Source organism: Empidonax traillii, unplaced genomic scaffold (genome assembly GCF_003031625.1).
Source record: "Empidonax traillii isolate 1590-97213 ecotype Southwest subspecies unplaced genomic scaffold, ASM303162v1 scaffold142:size1213974, whole genome shotgun sequence".
In the NCBI taxonomy this organism is placed as follows: domain Eukaryota; kingdom Metazoa; phylum Chordata; class Aves; order Passeriformes; family Tyrannidae; genus Empidonax; species Empidonax traillii.
Window position 1 is genome coordinate 884,175 of NW_020955335.1, and position 17,910 is coordinate 902,084.

The window sequence follows — 17,910 nt, forward strand, 5'->3', positions numbered from 1 at the left end:
GGAGAGGATCTGGTAATGAAATGCTCCTTCTTTGCTTCAAAAGCACAGGAACATTTTGCTGTGCTGCCTATTATTCATGGGGGAGTAATCAGGAAGTAGCTGGTGGGTTATCAATGTGTTATGGAAGGGCAGGATATGGGATGGCAGTGGATAAGATATATTTCTGTTTTAATTATTGAGCAGCAAACGCATATGAAATTTTGTACTTGTGGTTTTGTGGTTTTGGGGATGTGCACATGGGCACATGTGCAACACTGTGGACAGAGGGACCTTATTCTATAACAGGGGGCTAAAATCATTCCTCTGTAACTAAAGATAATGAGTTCTGCAGGACTATAAATAGGGGTGGAGCTGTTTTGCAAATAAAGCATCTCTTTGATACCTTGCTATGACAGAGCAACAGGGAAAACTCTGCAGGGAACAATCTTCTCCTGGCAGATGGTTGGACCAGGAGACCTGCTCAACATCTTCCAATGACTAGATTTCATGATTTATATGACATCACCCTTTGGAAAAGCAACTGTGAGAGGACTTTACCATTCTATGATAATTCACTGTACTTCATAGAAAAAAACCCATCATTATAAATATGTGTATCCTTTGTGCTTGGAGCTTCAATTCCAGTTTCAGGTTTTCAACTTTCTTGTCTAGAACCACATGGAGATTTTGTAAGATGGCTGATTAAGCACATTTCCATGGGAATAATAGTGATTTTGGGGGGAGAGGAGAGAATGGTCAGAGGGAAAGAAGAGGGATGATGAAGACAGTCAGGCACCCTGGGCCTGCACTGCCCAGGAAATGAGCTCAGTTTCTGGTACAAACAAGACTGAGGAGATGTTCAGTATCTCCTGCCCTGCACATTTGACATAAACACTGGGCCACTTATTATCTCTCTCTGAGGAAGAAGGACCTGTTTTCACCAATCACAGAATGAGAAAGGTGATGAAATACCAAAACCAACTACTGGAAAGAAAATAGCTTTCCCCTAAGCTGTATTCAAGTGGTTTGGGGGGAACACTCCTCTTTCTGGTCTTCATTAGAAAAAGAAGTGTGAATCAAGAGCGAAAATAACATCCAAAGGGAGCAAAAGGCTTCAGGGCAAATTTTTTTGCTCAGTACAACTCAGTTTAGTGTTGCTGGCACTGGGAGAGTTTTACATTGCTCTGTTGAGAGCCATTGCTCCACATGGCAGAGCTATGGGACACAGCTGCTGTCCAAGGGTAGCATTTTCCAGAAGGGAAGATGGAAATTACCATGTTCATAAGGACATCAAAGATCAGAAATAAAAAGTATTTCAGATAAAGGAAATGTTATCAGGCCAAACTGGGAAGATATGAAAATGTACAGACCAAAGAGCCCATGATGGCAAAGAATGGAGACAGATTGTTTTAAAATTAACAATTAATTTAAAACAAACTAGCAATTCACTTAAAACCACAGTTGAAACAGAAGACAAGTCAGTAAATACAGAAAAGCTGTGCAAAAAAACCCCAACTTCACTTATGTTTATGGATATACTGTGTCCCCCTCCTTTAATTCTTCTCTATGAACACAGAGTAGAAACAAAGGCTCAGAGCTTTCCAAGTGCCACACACAAGCAGAGTGCAGAAACCTGACTATTTGTTGGTTTTAGTCTTTCTTGAGACTGTAGTCCATGGCCTCAGTAGAGCATCCACCGGTAACTCCTACTTCATAATTTTGTCCTTTGCTGCGAAGGAGCTGTGTTCCTCTAAACACACAGTTTTCTTTAAGGTGAACCACCCTGAGAGCCGAATGCCCTCAACTTTTGCAGTTTTAGTCCTAAAACCAGAGGAAAATAAAGGAAGGTATTCTGAATGCAAAGCAAAGAGTAATTACCCTGACACTTCCTTATTTCAGCAATGAACTGCAGCTGTATTTGCTGTTGGGCAGGGGAACTGTTTTCGCTTAAGCCATGGAGAGAGGAGGATACAAATCCCACAATTTCATTGCCTGGAGGAATCCCCTCAGCACACACATTTGGGTGTGAATTGCTCAAGTCCTGTGCTGGAAAAAAACTCTCAGCTTAATCTTGCTGCTCTTGGACACAGCTGGCCAGCACAATTTGCATTGCCTAGAAACCAGGAAACAGAGCTTATGTTCAACTGATTTTGCTCAACTATTCTTTTTAAAAAGCCCCAGCCTCAACAGTCCTCAAGAGGTCTCTCCTATCCTTTAATTTCTTAATACTCGTGAAATCAAACAGTAGAAAAACAGAGCAGAAGGTTCATTCAGTTAAGCTCTAGATTGACTTCATCCAACTTAATGCTTTTTAATCACTCTTTGAACAAAAGATTTAGTCTTCATAATCCTCCTTTTGCTCAATTTGCTGTTCCTTATTTTCTGAAATCTACGATTTGTTTGGTTTCCCTTATTCCCACCCCCTGAACGAGTTTTCAGGAGAAAAAAAAAGTGGCTAATATAACAAATACTTTCAGGAATAAAATAAACTACAAATGACAATGTAAACTTTTCTTTTATGGCTCTTCACTGGAAAGGTGCACCCAAAAAGACATGGAGCCCTTTTCACTGGATAACCACCACTGCTAACACACTGACCAGAGCTGCTACCCAAAACTCCTCAGCAATCTCCAGGACCACAAATGTAATTAGACCTGCTGATTTCAAGGCTAATGCAGCCCTTTTTTTGGAAGACTGAGATTTGGTTTTAGCTGTAGAGACTTTTACAAATAAGTTGCAGGCTCTGCTTCTTGGCAGTGTCTAACAACATTGCCACTAATCTCCTTTTATAAACATTTGAACATATGTTTTGTCTACATATACTTCGGCTTTACTGTGATGGAAATTGCCAGATCCAGTCAGCATGGTGAGCTGGGTGAAGCTGTACCTCTCAAGGGCTCCAAGAGCTGCTGTGGATGTCTGGCTTTCACCAGCTCCTGCCTCATGGCTCTTTCAGACAGTGGAGAATAACTGTGCCTTAACAAACAAGCCCATCTTTCCTTTCCAAACATTTATCTCTGATTCATTGGGCCTTCAGGTCTGCTTAGGAGAAAGTAATTCAGCCTCAGGATTTCAGCTGCAAAGAAATACAGTGGGAAATAATGTGGGCAGCAGGAGAGTCAGACCCACAAATCACCATTTCCCATCACCCCAATCCTGTTCTATCCTGGATTTCAACTGCTGTGTTTTGAACAACCATTTTGCACAGCCCAGAGCTATCTGTGCTCACACTTTTCTTCATTTTCACAACATCTATGCCAGTTGTGCTGTAGACTTTCTTATGTGAGAACACTTGCAAAATAAAAAAATTAAACGCACTAATTTAGCATCTGTAAAGCTAAATATATCTCACCTTCCATTAGCTCATTTAAAAGAAATCAAACCAATTAAATATCACTTTTAAGATATTGTAAACTACTACATACTTGAAAACATATTTATTCTCCAAGTTGATCATAAATAAATGTAAGTGTAAATTAATCTGAAGTACTCTTTGAAATTTTATCTTGCAATTAAACAATTGCAGTGAAGGTCCTTAAGAAAACTTATTGCTGTGTTTCCTACCGACCCATAAGGTCAGACAGATGTGATCAAGCACAAGTAAGATGTAACATACCTGCAAAATTCTCTTTCCCTCATTTTTCTTTTATGAGAAACAAAGAATATGCCCTTAAACCATGTGGAGGAGAATAGACCATACACCTAGACACGAACTGTATCTGGATTGTTTCAGAAAACTGGAACATGATTTCCTCTGAATAACAGACACAGAGCCCCAGGCACTTTATATGTTCAAAAATTAAACTTACAACTGGCATACATCTGGCAGTGATCCTGTACACTAAATCCATTTGGTTGGCCAGATGGTCTGAGACTTGCAGCTTTTTAATCTCACGCACAAAGCACTTTATTGGAAAAAACCAATAAATACAACATAATACAGCATCGTGACAAAAAGCCTCCTTTTTTTTTTTTTTTTTTCCCGGTTTTCCGGCTATAGGTACAGAAAAATGTGGGCAAAGTAAGTAGTATTTTCACAGTTTACTTCCTAAAATGTGTGATATCCTGTGACTGCATCTTATTTTCCTCCATTTCTTATAGCTAGCTGCACCTCAGCAAAGGGTGAGTGATCCCTTAGGTACAAGGCTGGATGCTGGTGACAGAGGATGGCATGATCTGCCACGACTCATCTTTGATGAGGAAGAGCAGGACTGCAAGACTACAATATCTCTTTTACTTCTGCTCTCTTTGGGACAAAAAATACCACATTGCTATTTTGCATTTAGAACAGAGACAGCTTTAAAAAGTGAGTTTCCCTACTGTCAGTATCTTTCAGCAGCCAAAGGCTAGAAAACACAGCACTCCATTTCCTTTGCTCCGAGTGCACATTTCTTTTTCTCAAATACCTTCCTGTATGTTATTGGGGAAAACCTTTCCTCCCATTGACTTCTGCAGGAGCTGCAGTCTTTTCCCTGTTTACTACTGATCAGTTCCTGTGCCTTTATCTGTTTTTTGTGGGGTTTTTTTTGTTGTTTTTTTTTTTTCCCCCCTCTAGAGCTACGTTCCATTAAAATCAGAGTAAAACCTCCCACTGAATTCATGGCTCTGTGAATAGCCACCTACTAAGTCACCATGATATGACCATAAACTTTCACCTGACCCATTAAATGAGTGACATCAGGATGGGAGCACATTGCTGTGAGTTTGTGTTCAGTCCTTTGGTGCTCTCTGCAGCAACAGCACAAGTATTTGCACAGCTGTGTGAGTGAAGCAGAAACTCAGCCTTCCAGCATCGCACCCCTGTTCTGTCACTAAGGCTGCCCATTACCGTCACTCATCGCTTCCTAGAGCTATCCCTTCCTCGCTCTCTCTTTGGAAAGGGTAATGGAGCATCTTTGGCTTAGGCTTCAGTTATTCACCATGCAACTAATTCACTCAGAACAGCAGAGTTTAGGACACACAGACGACTACGCTCACTGGCTCGTTTCATCTTTCCAGCGATGCCTTTTTCACTGGCAGCTTCAAAGGCATCTTAGTGGATAAACTGCCTGACCTACTAAAAGAAGTACAAAGAGAATCCCCTTCTCAATTAATTCTTGTGCTCCAAATTCATACTCAGATTTGTTTCTGAGCAGCTTTCATTTCTCCTAATCAGCTACGACAGTTTTAGTTCCCTGGAGTTGTTGCTTGGCTGCAGATCTCCTCCTCTACTGTACTTCTCCCAATTGTTTTAGGAAACGCTGCTGCTGAAATGGCAGAGGCCTGGACCTCAGCTGAACTGAATCAATACCTTTACCACAGGAAATCTCAAATTCACTGAAGTTAAAGACAGCAGATTTATGTCACCCGAGGCTCCTGTCCCTCCACATTACAGAGATAGCACATATGTATCTTACTGCCTAAAGACCTGGTCCAAATGCTGTTTCACACTCTTAAATTCCATCAGTACAACTAGCTGAGGGAAGAAGATTGCTCTACACTTTGATATCAAAGATCCTACTGTAAATTTGTGCTTCAGGGAAAGTAGAATATAATAAGAGACATTCACAGCAACATGGAAAATGAACACTGTCGTTGCTGTCTTACAAAGAAGAAAGCAGAGCTGGGGAAAATTTCTTTCAAGGCCATGAGGGGTGTTGAAAATGGAACTGGGAGGTCAGTGATCTCCACCTGTCAGCTCTATGCTCTCTGCCCAGAGCACTGGGCTGTACTGGTGTTTTTAATGGATGGAAAGAAAGATGTGTGTTCAGAGTCATGATCTGTGGATTTGTTACAAAAAAAAAAAAAAAAAAAAAAAGGACAAAATTACAGGGGTTTAGCTACTGTCTGATGTGGTTACCTAGAGCATCTGAGGCTTGTAGATGAAGATTTTAGCTGAGAAGCAAAGCCATTAAATAAACTCTTCTCCTCATCCCCAGTACTTCCAGTACCTACCAAGTACTTCACTTGCTGAAATCTCCTCAGCTGGACCTACAGACACAGAGCACATCTGGAAGCAGAAGACTTTAATTCAGACACCTAACTACTAATTTATGAACCTAACTTTAGTCAAGCAAGTTTGTCAGCCCTGGCCTCTGCCTTTAATGCTATTAGTATTCTGGAGGGTCTATTGACGATTTCATGCCAAATCAATTTTGGCACATTAAAGTGATTTGTCAGAAATCCAGCAAAAGAGCTTTCCTAATAATTCAGCTCTCAGCCTCTGCAGTGCTGGTGGGAAGGTAATATGTGCCTGCATAGGTGCCTTCAATTTGCTCTAAAAATTTCAGAAAGATTTTACTGGAATTTAAAGCTTTTTAACACATTTACTTAATTTTAAACCTTTGCTTTTGATTTTAACGCCGAGTGATTCATAGTTTGCTTCAAGGTAATTTTTAAATAAAAGAAATCAAAAATGTCTTTAAGGAAAAGGTGTTCCACTTTGAACTTAAAATCTTCCAGGTATGTATATCTTTCAGATAAAGCTGTATTTGCACCTGAAAAAAATGTACATTAGACTGTGAAAATGTACACTAGCAAAATGCACTAGAAAAGTAGCCTTGAACCACTTGGTGTTAGTCAGGCAGCATGATTGTCTTTGTGCCAGAGCAATGACAGTGCACAAATAAGCAAACTTAGTGTCCTTTGTGGAACAGGTATCATCTTCTTCAAAATATTTTGGCTTTTCACCCTATATGTGGATTCATATAAACGTGATGACCCACGGGTTTTACATTTGTAGATTATATATATCTAGGATGAAGGATCATATTATCTGACTTTATGGGAAAGGTTACTTACACCATACTCAAAGCTGGGAGAAGGAGAAACGTGAAATCCAAGGTCCCTCCTGCCTTTGTACTGTGGGTGAGGCAGGCTCAGAGGTTTAGTAAATGCTGTCAATTGGGAATGCTAAAGATCGTAAAAGTTTAGGTGCTGTCTGGGTCTGAGTTTGATAGGTATGTTGTGGACAGGCACTGCTTTTTTGTTGAAGGATATCAGTTACCAAAGAAGCAGCCAGGGATGTTAAAAAACCTGAAAGGGGAAACAACCATCACCTGAACTGCCACTTCATTAAATGAGTGTTTGAGTGAATATTCTGCAGCACAGAGACAGCCTTGTCCAGGGTCCATCCAAAACAGTGCCACCCAAATTCACAACAGCTAACCATAGAGGTTAACCATAGAGGAAAGGAAAATAAACATTTCTGCCTCTTTGCATTATTCCTCCCCATTATGGAGCTTTCCATCTATCCCTCTTTATAGCTCTTGGAGAGGGCCCCGGCACCAGCTGATGGCTTTGTGTCCAGATGCCCGAAATGGCTCTGGCAGCCCAGCCAGGCAGAGGTGACACCATCTGGCACAACCACCGTGCTGGGTACTGGTCCTGAAAGACTCTGCAGAAACCCCCTGGTGGGCTCCATGCTGTGTTCCCAGGGCCAGGATTGGGGGGGCTGCCTCCTCTCCAGGGAATTGTTTGCTGCAAATCGCTTTTGGGGTGACAAAAAACGTCGTTAGGGAACATAAAAATTAACCCTCACAGCCTCTAGCATGGTTAAGAGTCTTCTGGTCATGGATCTGAACACAAATGTGTGTTATAGATATAAAAGTCACATATAGGGAAAAAAAAGGTATCTTCTCCCTGGGTTTCCACTATTCAAGATGGTCAAGGAGACTTGTACAAGGGGACTAAAGATAATGTCCCAAAAACAAAGAGCACATTTTGCTCTAGGTAAATGTACTGATATGCATGGGCAGCTTTTCCAGTTCTGGCACATTGCTTCAATCTTCTCTTTCCCACCATGTGAACAAATGTTTGTTTGCTTCAAGTTCAAGGCAGGCTTTCCAAGGCAAAATCCATCCAGATGGTCACCAGACTAAGGGAGGAGTCTCAGAGTTCTCTAAATAAGCTTTTAAACCAAATAAATTGTTTTCTACAGTGTTCCTCACTGATGATGTCTTTTTTGCTGTTGCTCACGACACTGATGGAATAAGCTGCTTTTGTTGATTAAAGCTTCGGAATCCCAAAGGCAGCCTAAATCCTATCAAAAGGTTCATCTTTTCAAATGTTCTTTTTAAGTTCTTTGACCGGTTTCTGAATTCTCCCTACTATTTCAGTCCTTATAGATAAGCCCTTCATGTTGTCCTTATGTAGTTCCTGGAAATTACATGATCACTGTATGTGCACATTTAGTTCAAATTAATATCTATATTATTATTGTACATGTATCACACTTCATACCACAAAATTGAACTGTTCATGTACTGCACATATGCAGATAGATGCCTGATGAATTCTTGTGTATTATTCCTGGCTTTATTTCTTTGAAAGCAGATCAATCACACAAACCTTTAACCTGAAAATCTCACTTTAAATCCTCTGTGTTGTTTAAAATATTACGTTTTTTTCAGAACCAGTGTCCTTGCATCTTGTTTCAGGAGCAGTCACTTTCGTGGACACTGGTGACAGTGTTTGCTGCAGGCTTGCCTGTCACTAGAACTACACACTGCTTTCATCCAGAAGCAAAACATAACAGGTGAGATCAACCACTTGGTGCACGAATGAAGTATTGACTCCTGTGGCAAAATCATCAGCTGTTATTAGCCCAAACACGTTGTTTCAAGCAGGAGGGTCTTCATCACAACCCAGGCCTCCATATCCTAAACTGTTGTGCACAATTCCCTTTACTAGATTGGAAGGTTTATAACCATTTCCAGGGTGTTGCAGAGCACTTTGTGAGCAGGGGAACAGTGGAGGAGTTTTGTGACTGCTCAGTGCTCCAGGGATGCTGTGGTTCAGGCCATGTGGGATCTGGTTATCATAAGGCAACTAAAGAACTTGAAACATGCAGCTTCAATTCCTGCTCCACTGATGTGTACGACCTTGGGAAGTATGAGAAGTCTTTCTCTCAGTGAAACGGGGGAAAATGTGCTTCCTCACCTCACACAGTCCTGAGGATAAATTCCTGAAAGCTGCTGAGGTGCTCAGAGCCTACAGTAATGGATGCACTGCAAGTACAATAGATTGATAGTCCTTCCATTAACTTTGGATGAGACCTCATAGACATCGTGCATTTCTCGCAGCGTTCAAAGTAAGCAATTATCATTATTTCCATCTGTTCTTTCTCTGACTGTGTCCTTTAAAAAGCCATGGCAAAGGCTGATGAGGTAGAAAGAGTGTATGCCTCAGAAATGAGCAAAGTGAAACAAAACCCCTCACCAAAGTATGTCTGAAAAAATAGAACACAATCTCAGAACCGTGTTATACCCACCGAGCAAAATATGTATGAACACAGTACCAAGTCTGAAATTTCTGCAAATCATTTAGTGAACCATCGCAAAGATTGTCTTTGGGGCTTGGGTGAGTGGCACCTCCACTTCAGCATGTTCTGGCCAGTGGAACAACTGGCTTCTAAATAAGCAATTTCTAAATATTGGCATTTTTTAGTTTTGAAATGCTTTCATTTTACAATCTTTGTAAAATTGGCTCAGAAATGGACGGTGTCATTGACTTCGTTGAGAAGAAAAGCACAAAAAACTCGCTACAGGTAGAGAAAGCCGATTCAACAGAGGGATCACTTCTGCCTAACAAAGTCATCCTCATCCACAGCAATTGTTCCTTTTACCAAATGTCAGGAGACCTATAAAATCACATAAAACTGGACAGTTGAGTACTGGCTTTGTATAAACCCCACTGCAGCAAAAATTGTAGCAGGATCTCTCTGAGAAGGGGAAAGGCAGATTGGTGATGTGGTACCAGCACAACCTCTGAAGGGAGAAAAAAGAATTGTGATATCTTTAAAACTACTGTCTTCATAAACCTTACATATACATTGGCCCCCTCCTAAACTCTGCTTAGCTGGTAAAACATCTCCATAAATCTAAATTCCCAGCTCCTGGGAAAATACAGGTTGTTGTCTAGATTACAGATTCTCTGTTCCTCTACCTGCAGGTTTATGAAATGATGTTGTAGCCCCTTTAAAACACTGCTCTGTTGGTAACATCCTAGTCAGAGACTTGGAAATATGATCAATGGTTAGGAATAAATTCACATTTATCGCCTTTGAGCCTAGATAACGTTAGATTTTTTTATATTGCATCCTCAGCAAGCTTTAGCATCTTTCAGGTGTCAGAGAAAAACTACCTGCAGCAAGTACCCTGAGAAAGCTTTTCAGAGCAGCACTTGCCACTGCTCACCTGCAGCAGGTTCAAAGGACATGGTGAAAGGATGGCCAGGACATTACTTGTTTTTTTTCTCACAAATGTTACAGATCTTTTGGGGAAGTGGAGAATTGCTTTTCCAACTCTATGTGGTGAAAGATTAGTGTAAAGCTAGGCAAGAGCGAGGGGACTCAGGAAAGCTTTGAAAAACTTCTGACTGGGCACTTGAGTAATTTTAGACCTGAACAAAGTGGGTGAGAGCAGGGGGAATGGTTCATTTTGCTTGCAGGATGATTTTCGTGTGAGTTCAGTGGGATTAAGAGATGGTCCTTCCTGTTCCTAAATAGGCTGGTGTGAGGAATAAAGGTAAGACACTGAACATTTCCAAAGGACCCTCTTCTGGCATGCTTTGGTTCTCAAAATGCTTTCACAGTTCTTCAGACTCTGCTGAGAAAGGGACAGCATCACTGATTTCCTTGCTAAGCATTAAAAGAGGACTAAACAGAAATTGGCAGCTGACACACAGATTGCTCCTAAATTCATATTGCTGTCATTCAATCAGAGTATACAAATCTGCGCCTATGGAAAGATGAATTTCTTCTAAAGGCTTTTGTGGGCAACTTCTGCTTCTGTTAAAGATGTTCAGCTTTAGTTTCCCAAACAAATAAGTTGGCAGACAAGGGGTTAAAATTCTGTAGTCACTACTAGAAAACATGGGTAGAGGTGAAATGTCCATTTGAGAATGTATTTCCATCTATGTGTGGATAGGCCTGTGTGTCTGGAAATGTTATCAAGGTTAATTAGAAAAATTATCTCATCAGAACAACACAAAAATCAGGTGAGTGGAATCTCTCTGCCTGAGACACGCTAATCTTTCCCGGCTCGGTTTCAAGTGCAACTGTGATCCATCAAAGTCATTTCCCTGTGCAGTCCCTGGAGGACATCAAAAGTTTAAACCAGAGTGGCAATACTCACATTGCACCCTCAGTATTAATGAAAATGGGTGTTGCTGCTGCTCCCTTCAGCAGTGTGCAATTAAAAAAAAAAAAAAAAAAAAGAGAAACTTAAAAAAAAAAGCAAGGCTGACATATCCGTGCCATTAAATAGCACTGCCCCTATTTGAAAGGATGTTGTTTCTCTTTGTGATTTGGAAACACCTCCCCTGAGTTAAAAAGAAATCACGACCATTCTCCGTCTCCATTGTTATTTGATTTTTCTTGTTAATACTTACTTACATACTTTTTAAATTGCTTTGCTTTCTTCTAATAAAACACAGTGCATGTCCAGGCAGGGCAGTGAATAGGAGGTGCATCTCTGTAAAGTGGCTTTAAAAATAAAAGCTACTGGTATTTCTTATTCTGGGTTCCACCTCACTAGGTTTTTTCCTTTTTTTCAAGTGGGCTGTCATCAACACTGATACCTTGCTGGTTGTTCAGGCCATTGATTTTAAAGTGTTCATTGTCTCCTTCAGTAAGTTTTTTATGGATCAAAAGGTTTCACACAGCCTGATTCACTGCTTGCCTGTCATGCAAATTGGGGACTGGTTGGAAAAGATTGTAACAGAATCCAGGTGTTTCTGTTTTTGTCTATAATGATATTTCTCATACTCTCCTCTGGGAGGATTTTGCTATGTCTCTAGTGCCCAGGCTTCTCTCTCATCACTCACAGGACTCATTCCTTTGACTTCAGTTTCAGAGGAGCAAGGTTTAGCCTGGATTTCTCCTCCAAGAAAAATAAACTGTTCACTGTTTTGTTTTCACACACGCTTCCTTGAGAGCTGCCCACTCATCGGATGCAGGCTCTTGCCTGATCCCTCTGCTCAGGCACTGCTCCTCACCAGGGGTGGAGGACAGAGCTCCAAAGTGCCAGCCTGAGATCAAGAAGCAACAAAACTGTCAGCCCCGAGATCTATTTTTACATTTTGCTACGCAGCATCACCATAAATAAAATGGAAAATCACTGCTGCAGCTCTCCTGCTTTCTCCCTTTATCAGTCGTTGTCCTTCCTGCTGCAGCAATACAAAACAAGCAGGAGAGAAAACAAATTAAATTACTCTCTGGTGCATGGAGAAGGAAAAAAAAAAAAGAAGTCATTTAGTCCAGAATTCCCACTGGAACTGCCAGGCTGCAACAGGGAGAGAAATCTCATAATACCAGTACTGCGATGTGCAAGAGCATTAAGTGGTTGTTGCCTCTCCTGGCCAAGCACTGTGCATGGGAAGACACGATGGTCACCCTCCCCTCCTAATACTGATCCTCTTGCAAGGGGTACAGGGAACCATAATACCGTGATGGAAACTACTCAGGGAGTTAAGAAGTTCCCATCAATTCATTAATCACACTCGTCCTCACAACACACCCCCTACCGTTTCAAAGCATTTTGTAGGGCTTATGCTAATGCTTGCCACGTTCTTACTCTGACCATAAAGGGGATATAATTTTAGCTCTACGGAATGAACAGGAGTTGGTAGCTATAGCCCTTCCTTACTTATTAATATAATTATTATTTACTCTATTTTATTATCATAGCACCCAGGAACTGCTGTAGCGCAACAAAGATAAGCAACCTTGGTCCATTGCCAGTTCCTTTCATCTGAGTGTCTCAAGCTGGTTTGCATTTACCAATTGGTTTCCAAATCTACAATATCAGTGTAAAGGCTTGTGAGATTACCACAGTCCAGCTAAAGCACTTGTTCAGGCACTGTCCCCAGCTCGTGCATGGTCCAAGAGAAGTGAAGGACACGTCAAAGTCAGAGCAGTGTTTCAAGTATAGCACAGGCTGCCCCATACACACTCCAGCAGCAGTTCAGAAAGTTTCCGATCTCCAATTTATCGTGCACGTGTTGCCTCCTTATATGCATTTTTAAACCTCAGTTTTGTTTCCAGTATAACTCACAATTAGAGACCCTCTTCTCTCTTGCAAAGTGTTTGTTTTGTTCCGCGCTGATTTGCAGTGTCCCTAATGAGCAGTTAACAACATGTCAATTAATCATGCAAATGGGAAGAAATAGATATTCAGATGATTGCACTACCTGGAGCTAAGATTTGGGGCCCCATATAGTTAATTTTCTCTAATTTGGTTCTTTTTTTTTTTTTTTTTTTTTTTTTTTTTTTTTTTTTTTTTTTTTTTTTTTTTTTTTTTTTTTTTTTTTTTTTTAAATTTCCATGACTTTCTGCTTATGCTGTTAAAGAGACACTTAATCCTTCTACCACATCCTTGTCTTACTGGTCCTGAAAAGACACATTTCTGGCAAGACTTATTTCACACTGGATACAAAGGAATATACTCGTCTGTAACGGGTTCTATTCCCTCAGAAAGACTACACCTCCTGCACGTGTGCTGCCCAGATTGCTGGCATGTGTCAGCAAACCCAGCTTTCCTCTGAACCACAGTGATTTCTGGGAATATACAAAGTAATCTATAGTTCAAAATGGATGAACATCATTTTGTTGCCACGCTGGAGTTTGCACCAGTGATACTTGCAGTGCCTAATGCCTGGTCAGATCCTTCCTTGGTCATGGAGTTAGTTTGGAAACACATTTAAGATTGCAGGGCGAAACTCCAAAACCAACAGTGTTGTCTGGAGGAAAACGTGGCTGGGCTCGGGAATGCTTACACACACACGGTGTTGGGGCTTCAGCTCAGGTCATCCTCAGAAAAATCACGAGCCATATCGAGCCTCTTAAACCCCAGTATTTTTTTTCATTGTCAGGCAAAGGGACTCAGGGCCTTCCATGCTAAGCTGTCCTGGAGGATTCAACAAGGGCAACCAAATGGTTTAGCTTGCACGACTGCTTAGAAGATAAAATTTGAGTAACTGCATGGATTTAGAGGGCTAGGAAAGTAGATAGTATTGCCTATGATGACCAAGACATGAACTCACCAGCAGAGAGTCAGACAAGGAGCGGCAGTGCTGTTAAATTTTGGCTCAGTGTGTTTTCTTGACTGCTGCCTGGATCAGCTGGCTTGGACCGTGTAGGTGTGGGTGTTTCAGGATGCTCTGGCTGCCTGGCTGTGTTTTAACATGAGAGGATCAGATCACTGAGGGTGTAAGCCTGGAGAGAGCGTGCAGGGACCAGGAGGACAGCAGGCTCCTGGAGGAGTTTCCCAGAGGAGAATCTCCTCCGTTACTTACAGAAGTCCCATGCTGAAAGTGAGGAGAACCCTGTGAGGGCACAGCGTGCTGGGATAGCAGCAGGGCTTGGGGACGGGACTGGTGGCCACAGAGCTCCCACATGGCTCCTCCCTGTAAAGTCATGTCCTGTGCCACCGTCCCTGGGGGCTGTGCAGTCCTCACATGTCTTTTTTTCCTCCTCCACCCACAGGGAGTTTCCCCTCGCTGATTTGATTTTGCAGTTCTGTGTTTTTCTAAGCAGATGCACTGATTTTTATTTCTTTTTTTTTTTCTTTTCGTTTTTTTCTACACTCCTTTCTTTTTTTTTTTTTTTTCTTTACCCTGGAAAAACTTATCCAGTGATTATTTGAAAGGCTGCAAAGGCATCTGGGGAGTTTCACTTGCGCTGTTATGATTTAAGCTTGAAATTGCTTAATTGCTGTTTCCTATACTTCTCATTTTCAGTTCCCTAATGACTGTATCAATTTGTTGCCTATTATTCCCAATGACAGGGCAGCGTTTTGTGTGAGTATTTCAACAAGCCATTTTAAATTCTCTTTCCTATGAGCTGCAGAAGGATCTAGCTTTCCATCCTGGCTTGTTCCTTGTTCCTGTGGCCATGAGGAATTCCCACATTTGGCTCCAAGGCTTGCAGGCAAGATTACACTTGGCCAATTTCTGAATACCACTAAGCATGCTCAAAGATTTCCTAAGCTTTCCTATCACATATTGCTTTTAATTTAAATGATTAATTACTGATGGGATTCCATTAACTTTTTCTGAGGAATTACAGTAGTTATAATGCTTTGAAAATCTTGAGTTAAAAAATACATAGCAAAATAACAAGGACAATAGAGACAAAAAGGCAGGAAAGCAAAATAACAGCAATGTGAACAAGTGAGAACAGTGAAAAATAAGGTAAGCTGAAATTAACTCACACTTATACCAGGCTAAATTAAAAATTAGTCCACCAGACTCACTGCTATAATGTTTGTGAAACGAATGTTCAAACCCTGGATGTGTTTTTACCGTTGCAGTTCTCAACGCTGTGACAAACTCTCTGCATTTGATGCAGTTCCCCATGGTAAAGTAAAGACCCCCTTCAGGTCCCATTTGTGCAAAAGACTTGTGACTATTTATTAGTACAATAAGAAGATAATTCATAGATTACTTTACATAGCATTAAATAAATAATTTTTTTTTTGGAGACAAACTCACTTGTTTCCTCTGTTCATTTTCTGTTGCGTTTTCTTTCAAATGCCCAGTTCTGTATTTTAGCATTGAAAGCTGCGGGATAAAGACCAGCTTCCAATACCTCTTTGCCATCTTGTGTTTCTAAATGTTGATCTTCTGTGTACAAGCTAGCTTGGTGTTAGGAGGGACTCAGAGCTGTCTCTGCAGTCTGTACAGCCTCAGGAGTTGGTTAAAAAATCCTCAGTTTTATTTTGTTCTTTTATGTTGATGGGCACTTTAATGTAACATCAGCCAAACATAAACTTTACCAATTAAGTCTGTTAGGTGAATGTATTTGCAAATAGGAATAGTGTTAATAATCTATTTTTAAATGGATTTATCATACTGATCACTGGGAGTAGTAACATTTAAAAATGGGTTATGATTAGAAGAAATCAAGCACATGAATGGAATGGTGTCCAATGTAGTGTCAGCTATCTAAAACCATATGGCACACATTTTAGAAGATGACAGGTGGTAGCCAGTGTTGAGGAGGAGACTCTGCTCAGTTCCAAGTGCTAACAGAAGACATTCAGCATATGCCCCTCCAAGAAATCTGCATGAAGTTTGGAAAGGAAACACTAATGATGCCTTTGTAAATTCTCTTCTTTCCCGGCTCTAAAGGAGTCATTTCAAACTTCTGATGCCGTAGATTATCACCTGACCACAGCACCTCACAGAAGCTGCTGATACCAATGGTCACTGATATTTCTAAACCTTACAAATCAGGATTTGATGTCTGCAGTGTGTGACAAGCACTGCACACATCAGTTTCAGCGGGGATGTAAACCTACCTCCAGACCAGCCTGGAGAAGAGAAGGTTTCAGGGATACCTTAGAGCCCCTTCCAGTATGTAAAAGGGCTCCAAGACAACTAGAAAGGGACTTTGGACAAGGGCCCAGAGTGACAGGACAAAGGGGAGTGGCTTCAAACTGACAGAGGACAGTGTTAGACTAGATGGGATATTGGGAAGAAATTCTTCCCTATGAGAGTGTGAGGCCCTAGCACACGTTGCCCAAAGAGCTGTGGTCTCACCATCCCTGAAGTGTCCAAGGCCAGGCTGGATGGAACTCTGAGCAACCTGATCTAGTGGAAGGTGTCCCTGCCCATGGCAGGGAGTTGGAATGAGATGACCTTTAGTGTCCCTTCCAACCCAAATCATTCTGTGATTCCGTGATTTTAATATTCTGCTTTTATTAAGTACATAATCTACTATGTTTATCAATTTTCCCTAATTTCATTTAACCTCACTTTCAACAATCATCTGCATGATTCCAGTTTCCAGGAGTTAATGTCTGGATCCACAGGGCAAAACCCTAGTGAGTTGGACCCATAGGGCTCTGAATTCCTCTGCATCAAGTGCATCTTCCCAAAGCTGTTATCCCACGTAGGCAATTTTGATAGCCTGCAAGGTATCTGAAAAGGTCAGATCTCAGTTCCATGACTCATCTTAGACCTGAGAGAACATTGTTCATGGTATATTTTATCCTTCAGCAGAGCCCTCACTGGAGCACCTGAATAACTTACAGGTTGCACTGTCATTTCACATATATTCACATAAAGGGAAAGTTTAAAACTCAAGTAACTGCCATTCCAAAACACGGCTGGACAAGAGCCAATTTTTGTCCAATTTTATTCAGAGCATTTACAGCTTACTTGGTTACTTTGATGTAGTGCACTGGGTCAAAATACCCACCAAGCACTTTTTTTTTATGTTTGAGGCATGTATTTAGAATTAGCTTAGACAAGGTGCATTACCCTTGAATTATCTGTGTGAGCTAAAGCAAAGCAGATGCAGGAAGAATGTGATTATCTTGGTAATGTTTGTGAAACAGATGCAAGCTCTAGCAGTTGAATTAAGCACCCTCCTATGTTACTAATGTTGTTGCCACCAGGTTAATAATCCACTGCACATCCACCACCTCCTTACAGAGTCTACTGGATAGACACGTGAAAAAAAATATCAGTAGGTCATACCAGAAGTATTTATCTAAAATAAGGTCTACCCATTGAAACCTTGGACAGTGCTCTGCTTCCTACAGCATCACATCCCACAGGTCAGAAAAAAACAATAACCGTTTGTCCTTTCCCTTCACTTTCTTTTTCAATTTATTTTCCCTCAGTACAGCATGTTCTAAAAGCACAACCTACATGATGAGACCAGACATTATCCAGGCTCCCCTCTGCAATAATTTAGCCATTTCTCTGAAGTTTACCACAGGCTTGGTGATTTTTGGTCCCAGGTGAAAGAAGGAAAGGTGTGTAACTACACTCTCCCAGACAGCATCCCTGTGCCCAGCTTGGCCCAGTTTTGTGGATGACAGGGAAGGGTGGCAGCAGCTGAATCATCCCTGGGGTTGGCTGCCAAGGCTGACCTTAGAGGTCCTCGTGGGGCAATTTGCTCTGCCTGAAGGTGATGAGGCAACAGGCAGGTGCTTTTCAAAA